This window comes from Henckelia pumila, chromosome 4 (genome assembly GCF_033568475.1).
Source record: "Henckelia pumila isolate YLH828 chromosome 4, ASM3356847v2, whole genome shotgun sequence".
NCBI classification, from domain to species: Eukaryota; Viridiplantae; Streptophyta; class Magnoliopsida; order Lamiales; family Gesneriaceae; genus Henckelia; species Henckelia pumila.
In genome coordinates this window covers 155,124,037-155,150,762 of record NC_133123.1, presented here as the reverse complement: position 1 = coordinate 155,150,762, position 26,726 = coordinate 155,124,037, and positions in this window count along the sequence as shown.

The following is a 26,726-nucleotide window of genomic DNA, read 5'->3' as shown; positions in this document are numbered from 1 at the left end:
GAGAATGGGATTCTCTCTCAGTGGACTCCTCCTATGACACCACAGCTTAATGGTGTATCGGAGCGTCGTAATCGAACTTTGTTGGACATGGTTCGATCTATGATGAGCTTCACTGAGCTTCCACCTTCGTTTTGGGGCTATGCGCTTGAAACGGCGGTATTGTTGTTGAACAACGTCCACACTAAAGCAGTGGACAAAACACCATACGAGTTATGGAATGGCAAAGCTCCTAAGTATTCGTACTTAAGGATTTGGGGATGTCCTGCTTACGTGAAGCGGACAGTGGGAGATAAGTTGGATAGTCGATCCAGTTTATGTTATTTTGTAGGGTATCCGAAGAATTCAATCGGATATTATTTCTATTATCCTGCTGAAACAAAGGTGTTTGTTTCTAGGAATGCCACCTTCTTGGAGAAGGAGTTCTTATTGGATAAGAAAGGCGAGATGATGGAACTCGAAGAAGTTCGAGAAGAACCCGAAATACAAAATAACGATCCTACGCCTCAGGAACCATTACCGGACACGCCTGAACCTAGAAGATCCGAGAGGACTTCTAGACCTCCTGTTCGATATGGTCTTCTTCTTGAAGGGGATCAAGATGAACCCGACATTGGATGTGATCCAAGAAACTTCAAGGAAGCAATTTCTGATGCGGATTCAAATTTATGGCTTGAAGCTATGCAGTCTGAATTGGATTCGATGCATACAAACCAAGTTTGGTCTTTAGTAGATCCTCCTGATGGAATTGTTCCAATAGGGTGTAAATGGATCTACAAGAGAAAGCTTGGGCCTGATGGTAAGGTATTGACCTACAAGGCACGATTGGTGGCAAAAGGTTATACTCAAAGACAAGGAGTTGACTATGATGAAACCTTTTCACCAGTTGCAATGTTCAAGTCCATAAGAATCCTTATTGCCATAGCTGCATGGTATGACTATGAGATATGGCAAATGGATGTGAAGACTGCCTTTCTTAATGGAGACATTAAGGAAGAAATCTATATGAAGCAGCCTGAGGGGTTCACATCCATGGGAAGCGAGCATAAGGTATGCAAGCTTCAGAGATCAATTTATGGTCTAAAACAAGCATCAAGAAGTTGGAACCAGAAATTTGATGAAACAATAAAAGATTTTGGTTTCATCAAGAACCCGGAGGAACCGTGCGTGTACAAGAAAGTAGTTAAGGATGCTGTGACATTCTTAGTACTTTATGTTGATGACATCCTACTCATTGGGAATGATGTAGGGATGTTGCAGTCAACAAAGATATGGTTATCAGGTAGATTCTCGATGAAGGATTTGGGTGAGGCATCCTACATTCTTGGGATACAGATCTATAGGGATAGATCTAAGAGAATGATAGGACTCACACAATCAACCTACATCGATACCATATTGAAACGGTTTTCAATGGATGGGTCCAAGAGAGGACATCTACCCATGTGTCATGGAGTTTCTCTATCCAAGTCTATGTGTCCCAAGACTGATGCAGAGATAGAGAATATGACACATGTACCATATGCGTCAGCTATAGGTAGTATCATGTATGGGATGATATCTACCAGACCGGATGTAGCATTTGCTCTGAGTGTCACGAGCAGATATCAAGCTAATCCCGGTCAAATGCATTGGAAAGCCGTGAAGGACATTCTTAAGTACTTACGAAGGACTAAGAATATGTTCATGGTATATGGAGGACGAGATCTGAAATTGGAAGGCTATACCGACTCTAGCTTCCAAAGTGACTTGGATGACTCGAAGTCAACCTCTGGATTTGTGTTCATGCTCAATGGCGGTGCTGTCTCTTGGAAAAGTTCCAAGCAGGACACCACAGCGGATTCCACCACTGAGGCTGAATACATTGCAGCATCAGCTGCTGCTAAAGAGGCCGTTTGGATGAGGAAGTTCGTCCAAGAGTTAGGCGTCATTCCTGAATTTGTTGGTCCAGTCCCGGTGTTTTGTGACAACACGGGTGCCGTTGCTCAAGCAAAGGAACCAAGGTCTCATCAAAGATCCAAACACGTACTGAGGAAATACCACATCATCCGGGAGATTGTGGAAAGAGGAGACATCACTGTCGAACGAGTGGCCTCTGCAGACAATATCGCTGATCCGCTTACTAAGCCCTTGCCAGGACCATTGTTTGACAAACATCGCGAAGCAATGGGTCTACGTAGTATGACTAGTTGGCTATAGGGCAAGTGGGAGATTGAAAGAGTGGGTGCCCAGTGAGCCAACTTGTGGCTATGGGCTTTGATGACTCTTTGTACAAACAATCTTTTGTTTAATATTATTTACACTTTTATTAATGGCAATGACTTTATCTTTCTTCATATTGTTATATTGTGATATACTATTGTTGTTTTGATAAAGACCTTGAATGTACTATAGTGTATGTAAGATGTGGTAGAACATGGAGATGTCTATCATGAAACATGTCTTATAGTCACTGTATATTCTAAACTGTTCCTAGTCAATTGAGCCGTCCGAGAATAAGGATAAGGATCGCTCGAGTTTGAGACTAGCATTTGCGATGCGGAGTACCACGTTTCATTGGTAGGGAACATGGAGATGTTCGAAGCATGCAAATGGATATTCATAGGATGAATGGAGATTCATAGGATGAATAATCGAACTACCCTATCCGGACTTTCCAAGTGGTTATCACTTATCGAGTGGATAAAGTCCGCGGTTTTGGTTGTACACCATTAGTCCTTACTACTTGAAACATCATGGAGACTCTATATGCTAGTACTGTGCTTTGACTCGTTTACCGACTCTATGGGGGTCATCAGGTGTCGGGATTGGGTACAGTTACAACACATATAGGAGTCGATGCATTGTTGTCAAGGATTCACCACATACTTGCGAGTGTGGATATCCTATGCGATCTGAGAAGATATTAGTGTGACGAATCTCTGGCCAGAGTACTTGATGTGATTTAAGAAATGGTTTCTTAGTAGCACATGCGATGTCACTAATTGGATCTTCAAGATGTATTGCATAGTTATCGAATCTTGAGCGACTCTCGATATACCAATGGTTGTTGATTCGATCGGGATATTTGGATGAAGGGACCGTACTGTACGCTAACCGAAATCTACTGGTTCTTGTAGGCACTATCAGTGATACCTAGGGAATCATGGGGCGATGTTGCTAGGCGCTTTACCATGATTCGTTGGGCAAGTCGGAAATCGTTGTTCCGAGTCACAAGGAGTTGTGAGCCCACGGCTAGCTGTATCCCTGAACCATTGAGGGTCACACAGTGTAATGGAGTTTTAATCCCCGTTGAGATAGTTAAATTTAAAGAGTTAAATTTAATGAATAAAGAAGTTGGACTTCTTAAATAAGAGTAAGGGAGTAGGATTTCCTAAAATGACATAGGGATGGACATTTTTGGAAATCACTGAATTCGGATTCAGGAAAATTTATCTTGACTTTAAAATGTGCAGAAATGGTTTCTGTGCACATTGGTGAAATCGGTTCATCAATCGGAGTCACGATGAATTTTATATTAATTTCTGAACGTGTGGGCTTTGCTTGTCGGGCCTCAACTTATGACTAATGGGCCCTAAGCTGTTAGTGGCCTGCATTATAAATAAGTTATTGCAGTACAGAAATTACACACAACAGGTCATAATTTTGAGAGCAATTTTCGAAAACCCTACCCTCTCTCTCAAACATATTTCGGCCGCCCCCCTTCACTCTGTCAGAGAAAATTCCGGTCTGTGATTTTGAATTGCAGTCAGGAATAACGAATCAGATTCGTTTAATCTCTTCGCAGAAAAACTTCTGACAGATTTTCTAGTGCAATCTGTCAGAGGGATTAAACCTCATTCGTGGACCTGATTGAAGGAGTTCATCGGTTCCAGGGAGAGACAACAAGAGCAGATTAATTCTGTTGGTGTCCAATAATCTCGCTTCGAGATTGAAGATAAAATTTAATAATTGTTATTTAAATTTTACACACACTTATAATTTAATCGTTGAACGGTTGATACCCACACTATGGAATTGTTCCATAATAAAATTTTTAAACTTCCGCTGCACCGGGTATCAATCGTGATTGATCTGAACGCCAGTTTTCCAACAGGAGTATGCTTTAGCTTAGTTAAGGCTTTTAGAGCACTATAATGATAGTAGTATCATTTGGCAGTGTAGCGTGGATTATAGGCGTGGACCTAGGGCTGATAGCACTTGCCTAGTATTTGAGGTACGAAAGTACTGTTCGAGATATCCTCACTGAGTATGCATGTATTATGTGACTGCATGATTTATATGCCATGATTTTATGATGCATACATTAGCATATTGAGTTATCTCCTTCGAGATGTCTATTAGTAGGGTTGTACCCTATCCTGTTATTGGATGGACTTCCATCGAATTGGGTCCGGCATATCCACTGGTATTTGGTATGGGAGCCACCTCCTGCAGCGACGGCACAGCGTGCTACATACCAGGGCCCGGTCTGTGTCTGTTATCTGATCCTTGACCTCGAGTTTATAGGGAGTTCACTTTTCATGCATGTATACTCATACTCTCGTGCTGAGCGTTTTATGCTCACGTCTCGTACTTTGTGTTTCTGGACAGCCTATTCCATGGGGCAGGTTTGCGATTGGACGAGGCGGGTGGATCCAAGGAGGGCTAGGCAGTGGTTGGCCAGCTGGAGCTTCGTCTAGGGTTTTATTTTTGTTGTATTGGGTTTATACAGCGTTCGATCTGGTTGTATAATTATTTGGATATTTACAGATTCCTTTTATTGGGATTTTATAAAATGTTATGGTTTCCGCAGTTGAATTCTGATTTCTGTTTAATTAAGTTAATTGCATGCCTAAGTTCTGTTTAGTAGGTGATCCGAGTAAGGGTCACTACATTTATGGTATCAGAGCATGCATAGTATTCTTGGGATTTAGATTCTGCATAAGGTAATCGTGAGGTACTTTTGTAGATGGCGAACTACGATGACCAGAGTAACCATGGTAGTGGAGGTGGACGCTGGGGAGATGACGATCGTGAGCGTCGTCGGGACCGTCATCATCGTCGTCGTGATGAGGACCGTTTTAGAGTGCGCCGATTCTTGCAGATGGGTCCTAAGCCCTTGGTTGAAGGTGAGTCTCCGAAGAATGCGGAAAACTGGTTAGACCGCATGGAGATGACTTTTCAGACTTTCCACTGCACCGAGGAGCAGAAGATGGAGACCCTTGGCTATCTTGTGGATGGGCGAGATCGTAGGTGGTGGAGGTTTACTTCTGCACCCTTTATTGCGGCAAGAGGAGTGACCACCTGGGCCGAGTTCCGCACAGCTTTTCAGAAGCTGTATTTTCCTCCTGCACTTCGTCAGTCAAAGGCGGGCAAGCTACTGAGTCTGTGACAGGGAGCCATGTCTATTGACGAGTATCAGCACAATTTCTTCGATCTGTTGTCTTATTGCCCGGAGATTGCTGACAGCTCTGAGATGAAGTATAATCTGTTCCTTCAGGGCCTTAACCCTGAGATCCATAACCGTGTGGTGGTCGGTAATGACATGTCCTATGAGGGTTTGGTGAGCCGTTGTCACCAGGCGGAGGATAGCATTCGGTGGAACAGGTCTTTCTCTCAGTCGAGGCCTGCTAGTTCTTTGGGTCCCCGTGCCCAATCTTTCAAGAAATCTGGATCTACTTCTTCTTCCTCTGGCTCTGCTGGTGTTGTCCGTTTTGGGAAGAAGGACAAGTGTGATCATTGTGGGAAGAACCATCCGTCAGACAAGTGCCGTAAAGCTTCTGGAGCTTGTTTCCGATGTGGAGAGGTTGGTCATATCCGGAGGGATTGTCCACTATCTGGGGGAGGAAGTTCTGGTTCAGGATCAGGTGAGATTCCGGGTTTTCCTCCTGCTAGGGAATTCGAGTTTGGCATAGAGCTGATGCCGGGTACTTCGCCTATTTCTCGAGCACCGTATCATCTGGCTCCGTAAGAGATGCGTGAGTTGAAGAATGAGTTACAGGATCTTTTGGACAAGGGGTACATTCGTCCTAGTGTATCTCCTTGGGGAGCTCCTATTCTTTTTGTAAAGAAGAAGGATGGGTCTATGCGGTTGTGCATTGACTATCGGCAGCTGAATCGAGTTACTGTGAAGAACAAGTATCCGTTGCCTCGCATTGATGAATTGTTTGATCAGCTGCAGGGTACTTTGGTTTACTCCAAGATTGACTTGAGATCTGGGTATCATCAGTTGAGAGTTCGAGATCAGGACGTAGCCAAGACTGCATTCCATACTTGCTATGGGCATTATGAGTTTCTAGTGATGCCATTTGGATTGACTAATGCGCCGGCTATATTTATGGATCTGATGAACCGTGTCTTTAGGGAGTATTTAGACAAGTTTGTCGTGGTCTTCATTGACGACATCTCGGTGTATTCGCGTAATGCGGAAGAGCATGTTTCTCACTTGCGAGTGGTACTGCAGACTCTTCGGGACGAACAGTTGTACGCCAAACTGAGCAAGTGTGAGTTCTAGATGGATCGAGTGGTCTTTCTTGGCCATATCATTTCCAGGGAGGGGATTTCAGTTGATCCGAGCAAGATTGAGGCTGTGCTTAAGTGGTCACGTCCAACGACGGTTGCTGAGATCCGTAGTTTTTTGGGTCTAGCAGGATATTATCGACACTTCATTCTGAACTTCTCTCAGCTAGCCCGACCGTTGATGCAGCTTACCCGCAAGGGTGTTGATTTCGAGTGGTCCTCCGAGTGTGAGGAGAATTTCTGTGAGCTTGGAAGGCGGTTGACTTCTGCGCCGGTGTTGGCATTACCGTCAGGATCTGGAGGGTATGTGGTATACACTGATGCTTCTCTTCAGGGGTTAGGTTGTGTCCTGACTCAGAATGGGCATGTGATCGCATACGCTTCTAGACAGCTGAAGCTTCACGAGGACAACTACCCAGTCCATGATTTGGAATTGGCAGCCATTGTATTCGCTTTGAAGATCTGGCGTCATTATCTGTATGACGAGAAATTTGAGATCTTTACCGACCACAAGAGTCTCAAGTATTTGTTCACTCAGGCGGAGTTGAACATGAGGCAGAGATGTTGGATGAACTTGCTTAAGGATTATTATTGCGAGATTAAGTACCATCCGAGAGATGCCAATCTCACCGCTGGTGCCTTGAGTCGCAAGATGCGACTATCTGCACTTCAGACTTGTTCGATGACTAGTACTATCAGTGAATGTTGTACTTCAGGGTATACCTTCAAGCATAAGAAAGGTATGCAGGCTATCTAAATGTTTGCAATATTATCTGAGCCAGCTTTGTATTTGCGGATTCGAGATGCTCAGATGTCTGACTCGAAGACCCAGCGTTTAGCTCGCCTAGCTAACGAGGGTAGCTCATCTGGATTTCACTATCAGTCAGATGGTTTTCTGTGTTTGTCTGGTAGACTTGTGATTCCGCAGGATAAAGAGTTGCGAGAGGAGATCTTGTCTCAGGCACATCGCACCAAGTTGAGTATTCATCTGGGAAGCAACAAGATGTACAAGGATCTACATACTCGGTTTTGGTGGAAGGGGATGAAACGCAGCGTGTATCAATATGTTTCGAGATGTTTGGTGTGTCAATAAGTCAAGGCAGAACACCGAAGACCTGGAGGTTTTCTTCACAGTCTGCCTATTCCTGAGTGGAAATGGGAGTTTATTACGATGGATTTTGTGACCCATTTGCCGATGTCCTCGAGGAATTGTGATGCTATCTGGGTTGTGGTGGACCGACTCACCAAGTCAGCGCATTTCATTGCCTATAGTCGAGAGTACTCTGTGGATCGCATGGCACGGTTGTATGTTCAGGAGATCGTTCGACTTCATGGAGTGCCTGTGAGCATTGTCAGCGATCGAGACCCCGGGTTCACTTCTAGGTTCTGGGGGAGTGTTCAGCGTGCGATTGGTACTACTCTCAGTTTGAGTACTGTCTATCATCCGGAGACAGATGGTCAGTCAGAGCTCACTATCTGTACTTTGGAGGATATGCTTCGAGCGTGCGTTATGGATTTTGGTTCAGCCTGGCAAGATCATTTGCCATTGATCGAGTTCGCGTACAACAACAGCTATCATACTAGCATTGGGATGGCACCTTTTGAGGCGTCGTACGGGCGACGTTGTCATACTCCACTCTTCTGGGAAGAAGTGGGGGAGAGACAGGCTGAGGAACCGGAGTTTATCCAGCAGACAGTAGATATTGTTGATCAGATCAAGAAACGGATTAAGACTGCACAGGATCGTCAGGCCAGCTATGCTGTGAGACCCCATTTCTAATCTTCTATTCTCGAATAATTAAACAAAATCGAACATGAAGAGCCGCGAAAAAAAAATCGAATCAAAATTTTTTTATTATTTTTTTTAAGAGCCTCGCGCCAACGCGAGGTCATCACCTCACGCGCGCGCAGGCTACTCAAGCAGAGGCTCGCGGAAATGCTCGCGCCTGCGTGAGAGGAGAGCTCGCACGTGCGCGGGCAAAATTTCCCGAGACTCTCCAGGCTCCTTGTGCGCGCGCGAGGTTATGCCTCGCCCGCGCGCAGGCAAATCGGACAGAGAGGATTAGAGGGCCTGGAAAAATCAAACCAAGGCAATTCTAAATAATTTCAAACTCAAACACAATACAAATCCATAATTAGAGCATGTCATAAACTAAGTTTTGCCCAAAATATAATACTAGGTCGAGTTCGACAATAGAGTTCAAACGACTCAACAAAAATTACTAAACCAGTTCAACAAATTCGACCCTACAACGCGGGTCTCACTTCTATCCTCTCACCCCGAGCTAACCCAAATGACTTGGTCCAGCTCCTGATCCTCCTGTTGCCAAGTACAGATACAGACAAAGACAACAGCCGGGTAAACTGATTAGAAATATAATTTCTAAATAAAAGAGACAGACATGCAATATCAAATAAACACCTCAGATTGAAATGCAATAATCAATAACAAATCAAAATCAGAATGAATGTATGCATGACTTCAAAACTCGGGACTATCAAACCAGATAATCGAAATATCAATCGGTATTCGGTTGGGATCCCGGGGCCAGGTTTTCACAACAACCCACCGACACACCCATTCGGGGTGGACGTCGTTCAACTCAACCCCTAGACTTCAGAGCAACTATAAGAAGTATTCTGGCACTTGGAAAAACTCGAAATCCAAGACCACTTCATTATAGCTCCCTAAATTGTCTAATTTCAAAACGAATCGAGAAATCGGCTCAATATGAATGCAAGTGTAAACAAAATAATTAAACAAGTTCACACAAGCAAATAGCATGCAGTATGTGATTTCGGGACTCGAGAATCAATTCGAACTCGAGTGTTCGATCCCATTCAATTCAATGTCGTCTTTTACCTTTTAAGTCCGTCGAGGATTCAAATCTGAAAATAACAACGAACTCAAATAAATAATCAATCGAATCACAACAAATCGAAACAAATAAACTCAATCAATATACCGTCTTCGATTCTCAATTCGATCAACTCCCAAGTTTGATCCAAAACCTGAAACTCCAATCCAAATCTGAAAATGAAGAATAAACGGATTCGATATCAATCTACTAATTCGATCAACCCCGGAAATCAAACCGAAACAATACAATCTCCAATTCAAAATCGATTTCGATGGCATAACGGCTATAAACGGTCAAACCAAAAATCATCAACATCATCAAACCATTCTATATCATCCATATCATTTCCAAACCAACAAAACACAACAAACCTCAGCAAAATCCAACAACCCATTTTCGAAAATAGGCCTCAAAAATCATATAAAATCCAAACTTCGTTCTTTTTCCGAACCGACTTCGAATACACGATCTATGCTAACTCAATAACAACATACTCCAAGATTATCAAATTCTGACAACCCGACAAAAATCAAAGTTCGAGGATCGTAGCAAAACTTACATCAGAACGAAGCCCTCGTTGCGGTGATCGTGAAACTCAACTCGGAATCAAAATCTGACGGTCGGATCGTGCGAATCAGAGGAAGGAAAAGCTCAAAAATTCGATGGCCATGGCTTTCTGTTCGGTACGCACAGATGGAGAGGGAGGAAGGAGAGGGAAATGAAGTGATGTGATGGTCAAGTTGCAAGGTAAAATAATATAATCCAACTTTTGCATTTCGGTCCCTGAAACTCCCAATTTAATTCGATTCAATCCCGGCTCAATAAATCTCCAAAATAATTAATAATCAATTCTGTTAATCACGAAAAATAATAATTTCAGGGCCTTACAATTCTCCCCCTCTAAGATTCGATTTCGTCCTCGAAATCTGACAAATCACAGACTGAAACAATTAGAAAGAACCACACTGAAGAAGAACTCACCTCAGTCAAAAAATTTTGGAAATCGCTGCCTCATATCAGATTCGGTCTCCCAAGTTGCCTCTTCAACTCCGTGACGAATCCACTGAATCTTCTCTAACGGAATTGACTGAAACAACTCTGGTTCTGCCTGAATTGCAAAAACTCTGATGGATCTCCCATCGGTCTCGAACTCCAAACCAGAAGTACAACAGTCTTCTATCATCTGAGAAACACCAATCGTAGAAAGAGATAATGAACATAGCTTCCGACTAAGAGCGTCTGCAGCTGCATTCGACTTTCCACGATAATACTTGATCTCACAGTCGATGTCCTTAAGCAAATCCATCCATCTCCTCTGTCTCATGTTAAGCTCGGACTGGGAAAACAAGTATTTCAGGCTCTTGTGGTCAAAAAATATCTCAAACGACTCGCCATAAAGATAATGGCGCCAGGTCTTCAAAGCAAATACAATCGCAGCAAGCTCAAGATCATGGATCGGATAACGAGTCTCATGCGGCTTCAGCTGCATCGAAGAATAAGCTATGATGTGCTTCCTCTGCATAAGAATGCATCCAAGACCATGGTAAGAAGCATCACAGTAAACGGAATAACCTCCCGTACCTGATGGAATAGACAAGATCGGAGCCCTGGTCAATCTCTTCTTCAATTCAATAAAACTGGTCTCGCATTCCTCGGACCAAACAAATGGTGCATTCTTCTGGGTCAACTGAGTAATCATCTTTGCAATGGAAGAGAAACCCTCGATAAATCGGCGATAATACCCTGCTAAACCCATAAAGCTTCGGATTTCTGGCACTGATGTCGGTCTCGGCCAATTCATAACTGCCTCGATCTTACTGGAATCAACAGAAATTCCATCTCCTGATACAATGTGGCCTAGAAAAACAACTCGGTCCAACCAAAACTCGCACTTCGATAGCTTAGCATACAACTATTCGGCTCGCAAAATCTGCAATACAATCCTCAAATGCTCTGGATGACCTGAACGGTTCTTCGAATAGATCAGAATGTCTTCAATGAAGATAATGACGAACTCATCCAAATATCCCTGAAAGATACGATTCATCAGATCCATAAAAACTGCTGGAGCATTGGTCAAACCAAAAGGCATGACTACGAACTCGAAATGCCCATATCTGGTTCTGAAAGCTATCTTAGGCACATCCTCGTCACGAACTCTCAGCTGATGATACCCTGATCTCAGATCTATCTTCGAATACACTGAAGAACCCTGTAGTTGATCAAAAAGATCGTCGATTCTAGGTAGAGGATACTTGTTCTTGACCGTCGCTTGATTCAACTGGCGAAAGTCGATGCAGAGTTGTATAGAACCGTCTTTCTTCCTCACAAAAAGCACTGGAGCACCCCAAGGCGATACGCTAGGTCGGATGTATCCCTTGGAAATCAGATCTTCTAACTGCTCCTTCAACTCTTTCAATTCTAACGGAGCCATTCGATAAGGCGCTTTCGAAATGGGCTGAGTACCTGGTGCAAGTTCGATGTTGAATTCGATCTCTCGAATCGGCGGCAAACCAGGAATCTCATCTGGAAACACATCAGGAAACTCGCTAACCACCGGTATCTCAGTCAACTCAGGTCTAGACCTCTTAACATCTACTGCATAAATCAGGAATCCTTCTGCTCCTCTCTGAAGCAAACGTGACATGGACAACACAGAGATCAAAGGAATTCTGGATCGAGAACCCTTACCGAAAAATTTCCAATCCTCTGCCATCTCAGGTCTGAAGCGAACCACTTTCTGAAAGCAATCTACTGTCGCCCTATACTTGGTCAGAGCATCAATCCCGACAATACAGTCAAAATCAGATAATCCAAGTACAATGCAGTCAATCTCAATCGAATTTCCTTCGGATTCTAATACACAGTTACGGACCAATCTCACCGACAGTTTCCCCACCCAAAGGTGAAGTGATAGAAACGACATCAGATAATGGCTCAGCAAATAAATCATGAATCACGACAAATATTTCAGAAATAAAATAGTGAGAAGCACCCGTATCAATCAAAACAAACGCAGGATAACCAAAGATTGAACAGTTACCTGCTATCACGTCATTCAGAGCTGCATTGGCCTGATCCTCTGTCAGGGCAAACACCCTCGCCTGCTGTCGAAGAGGTTGGTTCTGATTCTGATTACCTCCCTGATGAGTCTGCTGCTGGGGCTGAAAGGAATGAACTGCAGAAGCTGATCTCTCAGGCTGAGCTGGCGGTCAAGAAGAACTGCCGCCCTGAGCTCTATCAGATCCTCGCTGAGGACAGACTCTAGCAAAGTGACCCGGCTGCTGGCAGATATTTCAACTACCAAACACGCCTCGACACTGATCACTTGGGTGGTGTCCTCCACACTTGCTACACGATGCTCCTGAAAACCCAGAATTCTATCCGGAACTGAACTGCCTAGAGCCACTGGAGCTCGATGAACTGCTCCCAGACTTCTTGAACTGTTTCCTCTTCGGTCTATACTGATCTCGCCTGTTTCTGCCACTGCTGCCTCCCTCAACCCTCTGAGACTGATTCGACTGCTGAGAAGGTTGGTACTGATACTGGGACTGCTGAGGCTGAAACTGAACAGGCTGGTTCTGAAAAGATCTCTGTTGCTGCTGAGAAGCTACATGATTTTCTCGTTGCATCAAAATTCCCGCTTCGGCTCCCTTTGCCTGATCCATAGCATCTGCAAAGTTGTTGGGTCTCCCGGTATTGACCAAGGTAAAGATCTCAGGATTCAAGCCATTGATGAAATGATCGGCTTTGGCTTCCTCGTGATCTGCAATGTGAGGTGCAAACCTCAAGAGACTGTCAAACTTGCTCACGTACTTCTCGATACTCAGATTCCCTTGCTTCAGATTAGCAACTTCGGCACCTTTTTCCTTACGATACGAGACAGGAAAGAACCGCTTGTAGAACTCAGTCTTGAATAAATCCCAAGTGACAACGGTGCCTCGATTCTCATTTTTCCTCTTGGTTGTGGTCCACCAATTCTTGGCAACACCCTGAAGCTGGTGAATGACTAACCTGATTCTGCGATCATCGGTATAGTCAATGGAATCAAAGAGCTGATCTATGTCCTCTAACCAACTCTCACAGTCAATGGAGTTCTCGGTACCAGTCAAGGTAGGCGGTCGGAAAGATCGAAATATCTTCAATACAGTCTCCATTGGGGTTGCGGTTGCATCAAACTGATCCACTCCCGTACTACCCTGATCATTCGGAGGAGTTATTACTGGCGGCGGATTCTCAGTAGAAGGAGGAGTCAAATGTGGTGGATTCCTTCTCACAGATCGTCGAGGTGCCATCTGATATCAAAGGTTAGGACACAATATCTCAAACTCAATCTCAATTTCAACACCTCGGTGTCCAAACTCTGCTCTAAGTACTCATGAATTTCAATGATATCCAATGACATATAATAACACAAGGACAGATATATATTACGTAATTCATGCTTTATAAATTAAATCACAAATCATGTAATTCAGTTAATTCAAGAATCAATAAAGCATGCTAACACGTATTTAAAATAATCATTTAAATAAATTAATCACATGCGAGAATTCAATTCATGCGGACTCGATCTACCCCGCTCACTCTAGTTCAAAACCAAGAATCTTATCTCTCTGATACAACTTAATGTGAGACCCCGTTTCTAATCTTCTATTCTCGAATAATTAAAAAAAATCAAACACGAAGAATCGCGAAAAAAAAATTAAATCAAAAATTTTTATTTTTTTTAAGAGCCTCGCGCCCGCGCGAGGTCATCACCTCGCGCGCGCGCAGGCTACGCAAGCAGAGGCTCGCGGAAATGCTCGCGCCCGTGCGAGAGGAGAGCTTGCGCGTGCGCGGGCAAAATTTCCTGAGCCTCTCCAAGTTCCTCGCGCGCGCGCGAGGTCGCGCAAGCAAATCGGACAGAGAGGATTAGAGGGCCTGGAAAAATCAAACCAAGGCATTCTAAATAATTTCAAACTCAAACACAATACAAATCCATAATTAGAACATGCCATAAACTAAGTTCTGCCCAAAATATAATACTAGGCCGAGTTTGACAATAGAGTTCAAACGACTCAACAAAAATTACTAAACCAGTTCAACAAATTCAACCCTACAACGCGGGTCTCACGTCTATCCTCTCACCCCGAGCTAACCCAAATGACTTGGTCCAGCTCCTGATCCTCCTGTTGCCAAGTACACATACAGACAAAGACAACAGCCGGGTAAACCGGTTAGAAATATAATTTCTAAGTAAAAGAGACATACATGCAATATCAAATAAACACCTCAGATTGAAATGTAATAATCAATAACAAATCAAAATCAGAATGAATGTATGCATGACTTCAAAACTCGGGACTATCAAATCAGATAATTGAAATATCAATCGGTATTCGGTTGGGATTCCGGAGATAGGTTTTCACAACAACCCACTGACACACCCATTCGGGGTGAACGTCGTTCAACTCAACCCCTAGACTTTAGAGCAACTATAAGAAGTATTCTGGCACTTGAAAAAACTCGAAATCCAAGACCACTTCATTATAGCTCCCTAAATCGTCTAATTTCAAAATGAATCGAGAAATCGGCTCAATATGAATGCAAGTATAAACGAAATAATCAAACAAGTTCACACAAGCAAATAACATGCAGTATGTGATTTCGGGACTCGAGAATCAATTCGAACTCGAGTGTTCGATCCCATTCAACTCAATTTTGTCTTTTACCTTTTAAGTCCGTCGAGGATTCAAATCTGAAAATAACAACGAACTCATATAAATAATCAATCGAATCACAACAAATCGAAACAAATAAACTCAATCAATATACCGTCTTCGATTCTCAATTCGATCAACTTCCAAGTTTGATCCAAACCCAAAACTCCAATCCAAATCTGAAAATAAAGAATAAAAGATTCGATATCAATCTACTAATTCGATCAACCCCGGAAATCAAACTGAAACAATACAATCTACAATTCAAACTCAATTTCGACGGCATAACGGCTATAAACGGTCAAACCAAAAATCATCAACATCATCAAACCATTCTATATCATCCATATCATTTCCAAACCAACAAAACACAACAAACCTCAGCAAAATCCAACAACCCATTTTCGAAAATAGGCCTCAAAAATCATATAAAATCCAAACTTCGTTCTTTTTCCGAACCGACTTTGAATACACGATCTATGCTAACTCAATAAAAACATACTCCAAGATTATAAAATTCTGACAACCCGACAAAAATCAAAGTTCGAGGATCGTAGCAAAACTTACATCAGAACAAAGCCCTCGTTGCGGTGATCGTGAAACTCAACTCGGAATCAAAATCTGATGGTCGGATCGTGCGAATCAGAGGAAGAAAAAGCTCAAAAAGTCGATGGCCATGGCTTCCTGCTCGATACGCACGGATGGAGAGGGAGGAAGGAGAGGGAAATGAAGTGATGTGATGGTCAAGTTGCAAGGTAAAATAATATAATCCAACTTTTGCATTTTGGTCCCTGAAACTCCCAATTTAATTCGATTCAATCCCGGCTCAATAAATCTCCAAAATAATTAATAATCAATTCTGTTAATCACGAAAAATAATAATTTCAGGGCCTTACATATGCTAACACTAAGCGTAGGCCTTTGCAGTTTGATGTTGGGGAGAAAATGTTTTTGAGGGTGTCACCTTTTCGCAGGATTCTCAGATTTGGCCTTAAGGGCAAGTTGTCTTCCAGATTTATCGGTCCGTTTGAGATCTTGGAGAGCATTGGCGATTTGGCTTATCGTTTGGCTTTGCCACCGTATCTGTCCAGTATTCACAACGTGTTCCACGTATCTCTGTTGCGATGGTATGTGGCAGATCCGTCTCATATTCTGCAGCGGTCTGAAGTTCAAGTGTATAAGGATTTGACATATGTTGAAAAACCTATTCGTATCCTGGATCATAAGGATAAGGTCTTGCGGAACAAAGTCATTCCTTTGGTTTTAGTTCAGTGGCAGGGCCGAGGCGCTGAGGAAGCTACTTGGGACCTTGAGGACAGGATGCGTACAGAACATCCTGAGTTATTTTGATTTCATTTTCGATTTGTATTCAAATGTAAACGTTTGATTTGAATAAAGAATGTTTTGGATTGTTGTTTTACATTCGGTACTTAAGATCGGATTTCGAGGACGAAATATCTTAAGTGGGGGAGAATGTAGTAACCCGTATCCAGAATTAACGATTTATGAGTAATTAATAATACGATCATGTTTAGATGTAATAAAACATGATTAAGGGAGTCCCATATGGATTAACAGAGTTCGGAAATGGATTCGATTGAAAATGGTTCGAGGGTCGTCGAGTTCGGAGGCTCCGAAGTCAGGGTTCGGAAGGTCCGAAGTCAAGGTTCGGACGATCCGAAGAGTGGTTCAGATGCTCCGAACGTGCTGCCGGCAGTCGTCATGGATGACATCATTGTGCTGACATAAGCAATGACGTATTATTGGGTTCGAACGACCCGAAGTCGAGATCAGACGGTCCGATCGTGTTCGGACGCTCCAAAGTCCAGTTCGGACGATTCGAACTCCGTCTATAAATAGGAGGGCCGAGATTCAGATTTAGACGCACCAATCACCTCTTCTCTCTCGATTCCTTAGCCTTCTAACTCAGATCTAGGGAATTCTAGGCATCCCATCGGGAATCCGGAAGTGGCTTAGCGATCCAGGCGTCGTAGCGGAGCTGTGGCCTAGTTTTGAGGCAATCGACAGCAAAGGGCTAACGACGGACGAATGTATAGCTTTTGCTTCCTAAAAATATTTAGGAGTATGCTTTAGCTTAGTTAAGGCTTTTAGAGCACTATAATGATAGTAGTATCATTTGGCAGTGTAGCGCGGATTATAGGCGTGGACCTAGGGCTGATAGCACTTGCCTAGTATTTGAGGTACGAAAGTACTGTTCGAGATATCCTCACTGAGTATGCATGTATTATGTGATTGCATGATTTATATGACATGATTTTATGATGCATACATTAGCATATTGAGTTATCTCCTTCGAGATGTCTATTAGTAGGGTTGTACCCTATCCTGTTAGTGGATGAACTTCCATCGAATTGGGTCCGACATATCCACTGGTATTTGGTATGGGAGCCACCTCCTGCAGTGACGGAACAGCGTGATACATACCAGGGCCCGGTCTATTTCTGTTATCTGATCCTTGACCTCGAGTTTATAGGGAGTTCACTTTGCATGCATGTATACTCATACTCTAGTGCTGAGTATTTTATGCTCACGTCTCGTACTCTGTGTTTTTGGACACCCTATTCCATGGGGCAAGTTTGCGATTGGACGAGGTGGGTGGATCCAAGAGGGGCTAGGCAGTGGTTGGCCAGCTGGAGCTTCGTCTAGGGTTTTATTTCTGTTGTATTGGGTTGATACAGCATTCGATCTGGTTGTATAATTATTTGGGTATTTACAGATTCCTTTTCTTGGGATTGTATAAAATGTTATGGTTTCCGCAGTTGAATTCTGATTTCTGTTTAATTAAGTTAATTGCATGCTTAATTTCTGTTTAGTAGGTGATCCGGGTAAGGGTCACTACATGACAAGTTCACCACGCAAACGAATAAAAGTATTTTCATCTAGTGGTTTTGTAAAAATGTCGGCAATTTGATTTTTTGTGTCAACATATTGAAGGTCAACTTCATTTCGTTCGATGTGGTCATGAATAAAATGACGACGAATGTCAATATGTTTGGTGCGCGAATGTTGAATCGGATTCTTTGTAAGACATATGGCGCTAGTGTTATCACAGAAAATATGGATTTTTGAAAAGGAGATGCCATAGTCGAGCAGTTGATGCTTCATCCAAATAATTTGCGCACAACAACTATCGGCAGCCATATATTCGGCTTCGGTCGTTGACAACGCAACACAATTTTGTTTCTTTGAAAACCAAGAAACTAAACAATTTCCTAGAAAGAAGCAAGTTCCACTAGTGATTTTCTTGTCCACCTTATATCCACCAAAGTCGGCATCACAGTAAGCTTTTAAATCAAAGAAAGAATTTTTCGAATACCACAAGCCGAGATTTGGAGTATTTGAAAATGCATTTTAAGGCGAACAAATGTGATTCCTTTGGACATGATTGAAATCGTGCACACAAGAAAACACTAAACATAATGTCCGGTCTACTAGCAGTAGCATATAATAAGGAGCCGATCATACTATAAAAGGAAGATTGATCTACAGATTTACCATTTTCATCCTTGTCGAGTCTGATTGTTTTGCTCATCGGTGTAGATGATGATTTTGTGTTATCCATCCCAAACTTCTTTAGAATCTCCTTGATGTATTTGCTTTGGTTCACAAAGAACACATCTTTGCACTGTTTGATTTGCAATCCGAGGAAATAGTTAAGTTCCCTTATCATGCTCATCTCAAAGTGTTCCTGCATAAGCTTGGAGAAATCTTGACAGAGAGTTTCGTTAGTAGAACCAAAAATTATGTCATCAACATAAATTTGCACAATCAATAAATCATCTTTGACATTTTTGGTAAATAAAGTAATGTCAATCTTTCCTCTCGAAAAACCATATGAGAAGGAAAGTTGATAGTTTTTCATACCAAGCTCTAGGAGCTTGTTTCAAACCATACAAAGCTTTGTTTAATCTATACACACGATTAGGCAATAAAGCATCAACAAAGCCATCAGGTTGTTCAATGTAAACTTCCTCTTTTAATTCACCATTCAAGAATGCACTCTTAACATCCATTTGAAATAACCTAAAATTTCTAGAGCAGGCAAAAACAAGCAACATGCGAATAGATTCAAGTCGGGCAACAGGGGCATATGTCTCATCATAATCAATGCCTTCTTCTTGACTATATCCTTTCGCTACTAGCCTAGCTTTATTTCTAGTGATAGTACCATGCTCATCAAGTTTATTCCTAAAGACCCATTTAGTACCAATAATATATCTATCATGCGGCCTAGGAACAAGACACCAAACATCATTGCGCTTGAATTTATTTAATTCATCTTGCATAGAAATTATCCAAGAATCATCTAATAAAGCATAATCAATACACTTAGGTTCAACATGCGAAACAAAAGCAAGATGATTGCAAATATTATTAAGAGAAGAGCAAGTGGTTACTCCCTTCGAAGGAATTCCGATGATAAGATCCATTGGGTGATCTTTGTGAAGCATCCATTCCTTCGGAAGAGGCATTTCCTCAACAAAAACATCTAAATAATTTAAGCTTGAGGAATTCATCTCTTCTTCGAGTAAATCTACGTCATCATTGTTAGTGCGAGAAACTATAGACATAGATTCATCAAATACAACATGCATTGATTTTTCAACAAGTAAAGTGTGTTTATTAAATATTCTAAAAGCCTTACTCGTAGTAGAATACCCAAGAGAAATACTTTGTCGGATTTGGCATCAAATTTTCCAAGGTTGTCCTTACCATTATTATGAATGTAGCATTTTGATCCAAAAGCCCGAAAGTATGAAATGTTAAGCTTTCTCCCTCTCCATAATTCATATGGAGTTTTCTTGAGAATTGGCCTTATTAATACACGATTGATAATGTAACAGGTAGTGTTCATTGCTTCAGCCCAAAAATATTTTGGTAGAGAATGCTCACATATCATGGTCCTCGCAATCTCCACAAACGTCCTATTTTTCCTCTCAAAGACCCCGTTTTGTTGAGGAGTCCTAGGACAAGAAAAATTGTGATCGATGTCTTTCTCTTCACAAAAATTTGTAAAACTCTCATTTTAAAATTCAGTTCCGTGGTCACTACGGATCTGTTTTATTGAAAGATTTTTTTCATTCTCAACACGTTTGACAAAAGTTTTAAAATAATCAAAGCCATCATTTTTGTGGGCTAAAAACAATGTCTACGTGAAACGTGAGAAATCATCCACAATGACAAATGCATAATGCTTCCCTCCTAGGCTAGCGTTCCTCGAGGGACCACATAGATCTAGATGAAAAAATTCAAGGGGTATAGAAGTTGATACAAAATTTTTGCTTTTAAAAGATTTCCTTGTGTGTTTGCCAAGTTGACACGCATCACAAACATAATCTAATTTTAAATCAAGTTTAAAAAGTTTTTCAATGGTACTAGGACCAACATGACCTAGTCGTCTATGCCAAAGAATGTTGTCATCAACATTCAAGGATACAAGGCTTTTAATATTTGATAAAGATAAATTATTTAAAGAAACCTTGTATACATTTTCACTTCTATATCCTTTGAAATTTATGGATTTGTCAGATGTAAGTGATATAGTGCAGTGTTGGGGAGTGAACTTGACTTCATAACCTCTATCGCATAATTGACTTATGCTTAGTAGGTTATGCTTAAGTCCTTTCACTAGGAGTACATCATCAATCAAGCAGGATTTAGAAATACCTATTGAGCCGATTCCTTCAATAACTCCTTTGTTGTTGTCTCCAAAGGTGACAGTTCCCTTCTCCTTTAGTTTGATGGATTGGAGTAGCTCCTTGTTCCCCGTCATATGTCTAAAACATCCACTATCTAGATACCATATGCTAGGGAGAACAGTTTTCCTATTTCCCTGCAAGAATTGATTTTGGTACCCTTTAGTTCTTTTGGATCCACAATGTTAGAAAAGAAAAATACAAATTAGATTTCTAAGAGTTCAGTCTCTCATAGCGACATCATCACCACTTTCCAAGGGTGCTCCCAGTAGTAGGTAAGGCTATGGCCTCTTTAAAAACCTATTTTCTTGGACAGAGCAGCGTTCATCAGGAAGACCAGTCGCAAGTCAAGACAGTTTAAACCGGTCTATGATGAACTCCCTTAGATCATGATCTCATAATGCCAACTGATGAGTTGTTAAGTACTCTTAGGCCTCCATTTCATATAGCTCTTTTGATCATATTGATATTTTAAAGATCTACATTTATGTCTAGCATGACCTATTTTACAGAAGTAAGAGCATCTAGGGGGTGATCTAATTTTAGCTTTAGCAATAAGACTAGTAAAGTCCATTGATTTCTTACCATACCCTATTCCACCCTTATCAAAATTACATTTCTGCATGCTTAGTAAATTATTCAATTTATTACTACTAACATTGAATTTATCAAATGATTTTTCTAAGTGAGCTATGTCATCCTTTAATCTTAGGTTTTCATGCTCCTTAGATTCTAATTCATTTTTGAGGTTTCTATTTTCCTTTCTAAGTGATTTAGCCATATCAAACATATGTTTATATGCATGTAGTAATTCATCATAAGAAGGTACCTTGTCATCGTTGTCAGAGACGATGTCATCACTCCTAGCCATGAGGCAGATGTTAGCTTCCTCCTCGTCATCATCGCTGTCGCTCCAAGTGGCTATGAGTGCTTTCTTCTTTTCCTTGTCAATATTCTTCTTGAGAGGACACTCATTTGCATAGTGTCCTTGTTGTTGACAGTTGTAGCATGTTACTTCCTTGTCCGTCTTCTTTTTGAAGTTGTTTCCTCGCATAAATCTTTTGAACTTTCTTGCGAAGAGTGTCATATCATCATCATCTTCTTCTTCTTTGGATTGGCTAGATGAGACAATCCCCTTTGCCTTGATATCTTCTTTCTTTATTTCCTTCCTTGTAGACAATTCCAACTCATGGGTTTTTAGGGTCCCATGGAGTTGATCAAGATCATAGGATGCGGTTTCACCTTTGTTGGATTCAATGATGGCAGTCCTTTTGGCATCTCACTCCTTGGGTAATGTAAGGCTCGAAAATATTAAATTATTAATTATGGAATTTGAGAATTAAATTCCATATTATGGGCTAATATTGATTTAAGAAGTTATGGAAATGATAGATTTAATTTCCGAGCCGAAAATATTTAATTTGAGAATTTACGGATTTTGAGAATTAAATTTTGAGAATTCTTAAATTAAAAGAATAAATATTCGATTTGAATATTTATGGGATTTAAGATTAAATTCCATGTTTCGGGAATTAACGAAGATTAATTTTGAAGATACAACCCGATCAGGGACTGATTTGAAAATATCAAAGTTGCAAGGGCTAAAGTGCAAACGGTCGGGATTATTTAATTAATACGAATTTAATTTATTTTAATCCGAGTATATTTAATTTGGGAATATTTAGAGTTTCGATTTTAATTCTAATATTCTTAAATTATTTTGGATTGAAATTGAATTAAAACGAAGGCCGAGGACTGAATTAAAATTAATGAAGACTTGAGGGACTAAATTGCAATTATGCAATATATATCAGATTTTCTGAAGCTTACTCAGCCTTGAAACGTGTAAATATTGTGTAAACTTCAGAAATTCAGAAATGAGAACAGAGGAGCCGAAGTTTTTCCATTTCTTTTGATTTCGATTTTCAAACGTCGATAAATTTTGATCCGCTTGTCCGATTTCGATTCCGAAAGATGTTCTGGAATCCTTGCAACGAAGCCTTTGTATTGATGTAAGTATTTAATCCTTTTGGCATGTTTTTAAGAACGAAATATGGCAGAGATCAGATTATGAAACTATGTTGTGTTTTTGAGTTCATATGCCGTTCGATATCGCAGTCGGATTGGAAATGAATTAAGAAACGAACTTGTCATGGTTTCAGCATATTTTTGACTTGTTAACATGTGATTATAGCTGCTGTTATGTGAAGTATGAATGATATGAAGTGATTTGAAGTTGATAAGAAGTTAATAATGAATTCGATACCGAGTCGGTTCCCGATTTTCAATCGCTACGCCGCCGGTTGATGTTTTAGGATCAGTTTTGATAACCAAAGATTGAATTGAGATGTTAGTGAAATGTTAGCAATGATATAGCATTTTTATTTCTCAGTTTCAGTCACGTTTGAAAGATGAACGATGCAAGACTCCGAGTTATACCGAATAAGAAGAAGTTGAAGTTTGAAATGATGTTGATTGAATCTATATTGATGATTTTGATTCAATTCTAAAATGATTGAATAGAATGAAGTTTGATATGTATGTTTTGATGATATGTTTCAGAGTTTAATAGGAGACTATTGACTCAAGAACCTCAACTTGAAACCGAAGAAGAAGTGATCAAGATTGAAGTGAATTTGATTGAAGATGGATTGAGGTTTGAATGATCAGATTCTTGTAGGAGTTGTTGTACTTCCTATCCAGATGTGGAACATTGTCAACTCGAGAATGAAAGGTATAATGACGACATCACGAGTTAGGAACTTTGAAACTCAAGAACGACTATTCTTGAGTTTGCCCGCGAAAATCACATACTTGAGATGTTTTGATTTATGTTTGATGTTGTCGATCCATCGCAGGTAGTGGATCTTTGATTTTGAGTCGATATGATTGTATATTGAATTGATTCTATGCCAAGGTTGCGGTTAACCTTATTTTCTAGCCCGGAATGGCTACGATAGACGGATATCCATGTCAAGATCGTTTACGAATCTTGATGGCAATGAAGTGATAAGAATCAATTCTTGAGATAAGCGCGCTATATAAATAGAAGTCTTGATTTGAAGTTGAGTCGATATATGCGTTATTTTTACTCTATTCTTGAGTTGATATGTTTAGAGTTGATATGAATTTATTTAACGCATTTATATGTCGATTATACTGAGAATGATTTTTCACCGGAGTTTATCCGGCTGTTGCTTTGTTTTGTATGTGTGCATTGCAACAGGAGGGGCAGGAGCTTGGTTGAGACAACATTGATAGCTCGGGAGAGAGATGTAGCAAGTGTGGACTCGGGTTTATAAGTTAAAGCATGGTATAGTGATAGCATCAAACATAGCAAGAACTTAAGACTTGAAGTTGTTTATGCTATGTTGAATAGCTTGTAGTTTTATATCTTTTAAGTTATTAATTTGATGTAATACATGCATGATTTGATGATAGGAACTTGGTATATGAATGTATGCATGTTCTCAGAATTTATAATATGTTTAGACTTGAATTTGATTGAAGAATCATGCTATGGTTCCAAGTTTTGACAGCAAAAGATCAGCAGCAGAATTCGAGCAAAAGTTGGCTCGCTCGATCGGGTGAAAGTTACCGATCGAGCGAGGCTTGTGATTCTTGGGCAGAAAATGTGATTTTTATTTCCCGCTCGATCGGTAGATTTTGCCCGATCGAGCAAGGCCAATGTTTGTGCAGACCCGAGAATTTGATATTTTTGCTCGCTCGATCGGCTGACTTTGCCCGATCGAGCGAGGCTCTGAAATTTTTAAAAAAAAAAAAAAATTCTGCTCTTGATTTATTATTCTTTAATTGTTTGATTAATTGTTTAATTAATCATTAGCTGCCCTAAAACGAGATTAGCAACCTGAGGTCCCCACAGGTAAGGTGCGTAGAGCTCTCCTCCACACTTGCTTGGTTGGATATTGTTCACCAAGTTGGGCTAGCTCATTGATGATTTGAGAGAGCCTTGGAAACATTGTATCTACGTCTTCATTGGATTCTGTAGTGACCCAACCCGGATCCACTACTAATCATAGTTACGATAAAAGCGCATGCAATTAAACTTAAAGCGTAAAGATGCGGATAATTAAAATATAGCAAATCCAATCGGCAGAATACAACCGACGATAACAATCATGTATAAATATTATTATACAACCAAATCAAAGGTTCAGGGTAAACAAATCTCTACCCTCTACAACCTCGCACTCTCCCAAGCTTAATCCTGTTGAGAGTCGCCTGGACCGTCCAGCCTCAAACCTGCCCCGCCACAAGGTACACCACAATACCCAAACACAGAGGCATGAGCGAAAACGCTCAATACGAAAGCAATGATATAAATACAAATATGCGCACACAATATGATTTAAAACTCAAGTGAAAACACTTGCTCATGGCGCCGGGAATATACAGTACCGGCTAGAAAGCTACTCCGCGGGGTACTCGTATATTCCATATCAAGGCTGAGCCAACCCCGTCCTGACCCAAATCCAAAACAGGATACAAGTCCCATATGGAAACTATCATACCTGACTCGATTCCAATATGAGATCACTGTTCCCTATGGAGACTGTCAATGACTCATATCTCTTCGGATGCAGTCACATGTAAAATCATGTATGTGCTAAGACGGTAAAACATGCTAAAACATGATAAGACATATAGCACATACTCATGCAACATACATTCAAATATATCATGCCGACTATCTCGGTCAGTACTTACGTACCTCTAACACTGCTGGTCAAACCTAGCTCTGCTGGTCTAGACTCCAAGCCTACTAGTCCAGTCTACTGCTACTATAATGCAAATATCCATGCATCAACAATAAAGCTCTAAAAGCCTTAACTAAGCTAATGCATACTCCTAAATATTTTTAAGATGCCAAAGCTATACCTGCGTCCGTCGTTAGCCCTTTACTGTCGATAGCCTCAAAACTAGGCCACAGCTCCGCGACAACGCCTAGATCATTAAGCCACTTCCGGATTTACCGTAGGATGCCTAGATCTCCCTAGATCTGAGTTAGAAGGCCTAGGAATTGAGAGAGAATAGAGGAAATGAGCGAGTCACAAATGAACCTCGGCTCCTCTATTTTTAGACGGCGTTTGTGCCGTCCGAACTCGGCTTCGGGCCCTCCGAACTGGTTCGGATCCTCCGATCATGACTTCGGATCGTCCGAACATGATCGGATCGTCTGAACACGATCGGATCGTCCGATCCTAACTTCGGGTCCTCCGAAATCCCATCAGTGACATCAGTCATGACGTAACCTTGCTGACGTAATTGATGACGTACGCCCTAACCCTGTTCGGGTCCTCCGATTCCACCGACGGAGCCTCCGATCCTATTCGGATCCTCCGAACCCCTCTTTGGATCGTCCGAACTCCTCGGGCCTCCGATCCTGACTCCGATCACGTTCGGGTCCTCCGAACACCAGTTCGGAGCGTCCGAACCTCCCGAGCCATGCCCACCATTTCGAGTGTCCTGGATCTATTTTTGGGCTCCGTTAATTCATTTGGAATTTCTTTAATCATGATTTTATTAAATTTAAACATGATCACTTGATTAATTACCTATTAATCATTACTTTTGGATACGAGTTACTACATTCTCCCCCACTTAAGAAATTTCGTCCTCGAAATTAAAGTCAGAGGAAAAGTACAGGATTCAACACGAATACTCTTTATTACAACTGAACAAGTACAAACTCGATACAAAGAAGAACAAAATCTCAAAATAACTCAGGGTGCTCGGCTAACATCCGACTCTCCAACTCCCAAGTAGCTTCCTCTATACCTCTGCGCTGCCGCTGTACCATCACCAACGGTATACGCTTGTTACGAAGTATCTTGTCCTTCCTGTCTAGAATCCGCAGGGGTTTCTCCATATATGATAGATCCCGATCTACCTTTACCTCGGTCGGATGCAAAATATGCGACTCGTCC